Here is an 8087-nt window from a genome sequence, read left to right as displayed (position 1 = left end):
TAATACCTGTAATACCCCGTAAGTTCAGGTACCGTTTAGTGCAACGTGTCCGGCAGAGAAGGACCGGAGTTGCAGAGATAAAGATATTGGATATTAAAGAAAAGGATAATATGGAGTAGGACGTAATTGTTTATGGATTGGAATAAGAAAATAAGGAAAAATATCAAGAAAAGTCACAAACTTTAGATCAGGGACTAAAGTGGTAATTTAACCAGTTAAGTCCCGAAAATGGAATTATTTCGCCAAGGTCCGCGAAATATTTTATAGTATTGGTGGTAAAAGTTTCAGGTCAATCGGAGACCTTTTAAAATTTGGACGCGGATTCGTTTTGGGCTAAATTGTCAATTTTGAAGAGTTCAAGGACCAAAGTGCAAATTAGCCAATTTAGCCTCGAAAATAGTAATTAGAATATTATCGATGGGAATAATAATATTTCGAGTAGTATTATTTATTTGGATATAAATAATACGTAGATATTAGAGTTTAAGTGAATAATTAACCGTTTAGTTAAAATTGAAAGTTTAAAAGAGAAATGGTTTGAGTTAAAGAAATGAAGGACTAAAGTGGCTAATTAGCCAATCTATATAAAGAAAAGGAAAGAGATCAGAGGGAAGAAGAAGAAGAAGCGTACAGAAGGTTTAAGGCGATCGATTCGTTCCGCCGCCGCTTCGCCGTTTCTCGTCCGAATCGAGTGATTCTCGCGCCGATGGATTGAGAATTCAATCCTCTATCAATCTCGAGCATCAAGTCGAGGTAATTTAATGATTTTTGATATCGAAATGATAGGATTAGGATTATTTCGTTTTAAACGAATTAAACGGATTATAATCGCGTTTCTATTGGCGTTTTGATGAATTTGGAGTTGAGTTTAGGTGAAAACGAGATAGGGGCATGTCGGAATCGAGTTTTAGCATGACAGGAAGCCCGGAAACAAAGTTTCCGGACACTGTGTGTGGATCGCACACGGTGTGCGATCGCACACCGAAGTGTGCGAACGCACACTAGGTGTGCGAACGCACACCACCCTGTGAAGGCACACAGGGACCAAAACGGACTTTTTGCCTGAAGGACTAAAATGGACTTTTAGCCTTAAGGAAATGGGATTTTGATATTAAGCCTACGTTTATGAATTAAACGTACGTATGATTTGAATAGGAAGTGGATACATCGACGAGGTACGAGATCGACGAGCTGGAATAGTTAAAAGAGTGAATGACGTGTGGAGCTTACGTTTGGATATAAGGAATAGCGATCGTTGTGAGTTAAACTTTACTTTGAGTATTATTACGCAATAGATAGTTTTTATATTATAAATATAATATTAAACTACATCGCATGCTATAGTATTTTATCGATAGAAATGAATTTGTGCATCGTATTATCGAATATATATAGATTGTGAAAACTAGTATATGATCCGGGGGAAACAAGCTACCTATTGGGTGTCAATAGGCTGTGTGATCACCAGCGTCCGGGTAAGTCATAGATAGAGATTTCATGGGTCGTCTATCATACTTGTTTGTGCATGCGATACAGAGCCTATCTGGTTGAACTATCCCGGGGCCTGTATCTGCGAGTCGGCTGGTTGAACTATCCCGGACTCATATCGATCGATCGTTAGATGTTGTGATAATGTTCATTATGCATACTAAGATATTAGGGTTTCGATCGGATCAAATGCTTGAAGTATAATATGTTTGTATATATGTGTTTTGTTTTAAACGCGATGTTATTTTCTATAATACCTTAGTAATGTGTTTTCTCACTCAGTATTTCCCCAAATACTGACCCCTCACATTGATGTTTTTCAGGTGTTTAGAGTCGGATCAGACAGACCGTCTTTGGTGTGCTGGGTACAAGACCCCTTGGTGCTGCAGTAGTATACGTGTGACGAGTCTTAGCCTAGTATAGTTAGGTCTTATAGGTTGTGTACGTGTTTAATGTTTGTTTGATGTGACGTCTTTTGGTTGTCAGTTTTGTATTGATCGATAGACGGGCTAGTACGTACAAGTTACGGAAGTGAGATGCCCACTATGGTTGTATCGATGGTGTGATATATATGATGTACGTTATGATTGTAAACGTGTCTTCTTATTACATGTTTATAGGATAGTTGTGTTTGCGTTTCCGCGAAAAAGTTAGAGTGGTTTTAGGCTTGCTACGGGTTTCGGAGCTACCACTCCCATTCCCTAGCGCCGGTCTCGGCTCAATAATTTGGGTCGTGACAAAGTTGGTATCAGAGCAGTTGGTCCAGTTACCTCTGCTAATATATGATTTGAGTGCAGTTAGTCCCTGATACCACTGCGAGTCTGTGATTGATGTTTGTTTGTTCCTAGGTATTAGGTCATTAGACTAAGCTAGGAACTACTGCAGCTATAGAATTGAGCCATGTCTGATCCAAGTCGTTTGTATTATTTGTTTTAAGATCGAGCTGATTGATTGTGAATTTTTGATGGATTGTGAAATTCTTGTTTGTTTCACTATGATAAGTATGATCGATGGATTGTGAAATTCTTGTTTGTTTCATTATGACAAGTATGATCGATGGATTGTGAAACCTTTGTTTGTTTCTTTGCGAAATACGTATATGACGTATAGATGGTATCGAAATCGAATTATTGAAATGTCGAGATGTGCATGAAGAAGAAGTATGAAGTTACAGAAGTGGAAGAACCTACCGTGTACAGAGTTTAAAGGTCTAGAGAACTTACAAAACTCGAAGTTTAAAACTTTTTGAAAGTTGTTTGTGTAAACGATTTTGAAAACATAGTTGTGCCTAGACCCGCGATAGTCATCGATAAGTGCCACGACATTGATAGAAGTGCATCACTACATATATCTATACATACATCGATAGGACATGCATCATATGCATTATGTTCAGACAAAGAGGTGAGATGTGGCAACTATTTGGGGATGAGAGACGTCATCACCCTAGTGCACAATTTTGTTAAAATGAAAATGGAATTTGATTTGAAATTCAAAATGCATGGTCTTATAAAAAAAAAAAAAAAAAAAGTTTTGAAATAGTTTTGTTTTCGTGTAAGTATACCTAGACCAGAACTCTGTGACGGAAGTGAAGTGCTCGCGAGCAAGCTGCGATCAAGACCAAGAGGCGAATGAATACGTATAGTTGCGAAAACATAGACGTTATGCTTCTAGGATATGAACTTAGTTTCGAAACAACGCGCTAGAATATAGCTAAGACCGTGAATACATTGGACAGTGATATGTATCCGATTAGTGGTAAGTTAGAAAGTAAGTATCTCTTTGACGGGATTTCAAAGATCTTAGATGACGATATAAGAGAAGAAGTGGATATGAAAGATGAAGTTTATATACGAGAAGTGAATAATAGATGTGCGTGAATAGCGGAATGAAAATGATTGGACGGTGAACTAGGACGTTCATACTGTATGATAGTAGTATGAAAAGAGGATAGTTGAGTATAGGAATCGATTTATAGTTATGCTGTGGAGATAGGAGATTGCCCTTATGATAAGAGGAGGTGAATATTGTGTGATATTAGAAAGACGTCGGGTTTAATAAGGATATCGATGATAGACGTACAAGGATAGGAGCGACGAGTCAAGAAAGCGTGTGATGGAATACAAAGTATATAGTATTGAAGGTCAAACAAGGAACAAATGAAAAGGTCAAGGGTTTAAGATAAGTAAAAAGGTTGTAAGAAAATTCGAGGACGAATTTTTATAAGGGGGGAAGAATGTAATACCCCGTAAGTTCAGGTACCGTTTAGTGCAACGTGTCCGGCAGAGAAGGACCGGAGTTGCAGAGATAAAGATATTGGATATTAAAGAAAAGGATAATATGGAGTAGGACGTAATTGTTTATGGATTGGAATAAGAAAATAAGGAAAAATATCAAGAAAAGTCACAAACTTTAGATCAGGGACTAAAGTGGTAATTTAACCAGTTAAGTCCCGAAAATGGAATTATTTCGCCAAGGTCCGCGAAATATTTTATAGTATTGGTGGTAAAAGTTTCAGGTCAATCGGAGACCTTTTAAAATTTGGACGCGGATTCGTTTTGGGCTAAATTGTCAATTTTGAAGAGTTCAAGGACCAAAGTGCAAATTAGCCAATTTAGCCTCGAAAATAGTAATTAGAATATTATCGATGGGAATAATAATATTTCGAGTAGTATTATTTATTTGGATATAAATAATACGTAGATATTAGAGTTTAAGTGAATAATTAACCGTTTAGTTAAAATTGAAAGTTTAAAAGAGAAATGGTTTGAGTTAAAGAAATGAAGGACTAAAGTGGCTAATTAGCCAATCTATATAAAGAAAAGGAAAGAGATCAGAGGGAAGAAGAAGAAGAAGCGTACAGAAGGTTTAAGGCGATCGATTCGTTCCGCCGCCGCTTCGCCGTTTCTCGTCCGAATCGAGTGATTCTCGCGCCGATGGATTGAGAATTCAATCCTCTATCAATCTCGAGCATCAAGTCGAGGTAATTTAATGATTTTTGATATCGAAATGATAGGATTAGGATTATTTCGTTTTAAACGAATTAAACGGATTATAATCGCGTTTCTATTGGCGTTTTGATGAATTTGGAGTTGAGTTTAGGTGAAAACGAGATAGGGGCATGTCGGAATCGAGTTTTAGCATGACGGGAAGCCCGGAAACAAAGTTTCCGGACACTGTGTGTGGATCGCACACGGTGTGCGATCGCACACCGAAGTGTGCGAACGCACACTAGGTGTGCGAACGCACACTAGGTGTGCGAACGCACACCACCCTGTGAAGGCACACAGGGACCAAAACGGACTTTTTGCCTGAAGGACTAAAATGGACTTTTAGCCTTAAGGAAATGGGATTTTGATATTAAGCCTACGTTTATGAATTAAACGTACGTATGATTTGAATAGGAAGTGGATACATCGACGAGGTACGAGATCGACGAGCTGGAATAGTTAAAAGAGTGAATGACGTGTGGAGCTTACGTTTGGATATAAGGAATAGCGATCGTTGTGAATTAAACTTTACTTTGAGTATTATTACGCAATAGATAGTTTTTATATTATAAATATAATATTAAACTACATCGCATGCTATAGTATTTTATCGATAGAAATGAATTTGTGCATCGTATTATCGAATATATATAGATTGTGAAAACTAGTATATGATCCGGGGGAAACAAGCTACCTATTGGGTGTCAATAGGCTGTGTGATCACCAGCGTCCGGGTAAGTCATAGATAGAGATTTCATGGGTCGTCTATCATACTTGTTTGTGCATGCGATACAGAGCCTATCTGGTTGAACTATCCCGGGGCCTGTATCTGCGAGTCGGCTGGTTGAACTATCCCGGACTCATATCGATCGATCGTTAGATGTTGTGATAATGTTCATTATGCATACTAAGATATTAGGGTTTCGATCGGATCAAATGCTTGAAGTATAATATGTTTGTATATATGTGTTTTGTTTTAAACGCGATGTTATTTTCTATAATACCTTAGTAATGTGTTTTCTCACTCAGTATTTCCCCAAATACTGACCCCTCACATTGATGTTTTTCAGGTGTTTAGAGTCGGATCAGACAGACCGTCTTTGGTGTGCTGGGTACAAGACCCCTTGGTGCTGCAGTAGTATACGTGTGACGAGTCTTAGCCTAGTATAGTTAGGTCTTATAGGTTGTGTACGTGTTTAATGTTTGTTTGATGTGACGTCTTTTGGTTGTCAGTTTTGTATTGATCGATAGACGGGCTAGTACGTACAAGTTACGGAAGTGAGATGCCCACTATGGTTGTATCGATGGTGTGATATATATGATGTACGTTATGATTGTAAACGTGTCTTCTTATTACATGTTTATAGGATAGTTGTGTTTGCGTTTCCGCGAAAAAGTTAGAGTGGTTTTAGGCTTGCTACGGGTTTCGGAGCTACCACTCCCATTCCCTAGCGCCGGTCTCGGCTCAATAATTTGGGTCGTGACAATACCTGTGTCCATGCTGTTGCGTAAGACTCGGCCAATCCTTTTAGAAAACGTATTATGTAATCAGTATCTTCTTGATCTTTAACCAGTTTAAGAGCATCACAACTACACTGAGGATTACAACTACAAACTGGAATTACTCTTAAATTTGAATATTCATCCCACAAAATCTTTAAATGTGTGAATAAGATAAGGAATTTTGTTTAAAAGAATACATTTTCTCTTGTAAATCTGACATTCTAACAGCATTTCCCTGAGAAAATCTATCAAACAAATCTTTCCATACCTCTAATGCTGAATCAATCCAAAGCACACTCTGTGCAATAGATGGTGACAAAGATCTAATAATCCAAGAAAGCACCATTGTATTGCTTCTTTCCCAAATAGAATAAATTGGGTATGTTTTTTATGGAACCAGTATGCTACCATCAACAAACTTAAGCTTGTTCTTCGAAAGCAAACACATTCTCATGGATGTTGCCCAAGAATGGTAATTTTTATCATTCAAAACTGGAGAAACTAACACCAATGGAGGATTTTCATTCGGATGTAAGTAGAAATGACTGGAAGGATTTTCAAATTATGAATTGAAATGAGCCATCTGAGATTTTAGGGTTTCAAGATTCAAGAAATCAGATTAAACAAGAAATAAGAAAAAGAAGATGAGCAATTTGATCTTTAGATGCTGAGAAATTATTTGAGTAGTAATAAAACTAAATGAAAAAATTGAATCAATGTAACTGAGATTAGCAGCAAATTTGATTTGTGTTCTTGAGTAGATTCAAAGCTCTGATACCATATCAGAAAGCACAGAGAGATTGAGGAAGAGAATAGAAATTTTCATTAAACTGAAAATGAATCTGATACATAGCTTTTATAGTGACATATGTCAGCTAACTACAGCTGTACATCATAACTGCTTTACTAGCCGTTATGTCTAACTTATTAACTCACCAACTGTTTATGTTTTAATAACAGAATATTTACAACATCAAGAAACTTAATCTACTAAACTTATCAAACTAATCTATCTAAATTGAATAACAAATCAGCACTTGACTTTGGTCTTGTGTTACCCTTCCTAGTCGGAATTGGTAGAAGACGTATTTTTCTAAGAAACAATTCTTTGACTTTAGTCGATATGAAATTATCGATTATAGTTTTCTCTTTTATAATTGGCCTAGATTTTTTCTTTTATAGTTGGCTTCCGCTTTTTTTTTCATTAATGAACAATGCCTGAGTCCCTCCTAATTAAATTTTCTGGTTATATCACAGAAAAATACCATGTAAAAATAATTAAAAAAACCATCTCTGCAATATAATAATAAATTTATTTTTTTTATTTGATGTAAATATAAGTCATTTTTTTTGTTTAAACTATTATGTAAAATTAATAATTTTCAGTTGTTGGATCTTTATTTATGATACATTTGTTTTAATTAGTAAAATTAAATATTTTTATAGTAAGTTATTTAATATTAATTATAAACATTAAGTGATAGTATTATTTTTATAATAAAAGTTCTAATTTTGAATTTATATGAAATTGAATATGAAAATTATGAGAAATATAAAGTTGAAAAATAAATAATAAGTGTTCGAGTCTCACTCCACCTCCTTAATTATCAAAATAAATAAATAATAGAAATGATAGATGTGGGTGCTTCATAATTAAAATAATGAGAATTCTATTTTGTCACGTTGGAATGGATCAACCGGCTGTGTTGTTCAAGGGTATGTTAGTCTTTCTAAGGGTATTTGGAGCGGGAATATAAAGGCATGGAGCGTGAAAATTCCTACCCAATAAAATATTACGGTTTTAAAAATTAATTATTTAAATCTAAAAAATTAAAAAAAATTAATTGTTAGTCTGGTTTGCGGCAGTGACGAATGTAGCTAGTGGTAAAGGGGGACACTGGCCCCCTTGAAATAAAAAAAAATCATTTACATATAGGGGTGTTTTAGTGAGAAATGAGTTAGGTTGAGGGGTTTATCATGTATATTGTTCTATTATAAACTTTGTTTGTCCCTTATAATTTCTCTATACTTCTCTCATCTCATTAAAACCACAACATTTTAAATTCATCATCATAAAACATTTGCATGTATTAAAAACTAACAAAC

The sequence above is a fragment of the Mercurialis annua genome, linkage group LG8 (genome assembly GCF_937616625.2).
Source record: "Mercurialis annua linkage group LG8, ddMerAnnu1.2, whole genome shotgun sequence".
Classification (NCBI taxonomy): Eukaryota; Viridiplantae; Streptophyta; class Magnoliopsida; order Malpighiales; family Euphorbiaceae; genus Mercurialis; species Mercurialis annua.
Note: the sequence above shows the minus strand (reverse complement) of the source record.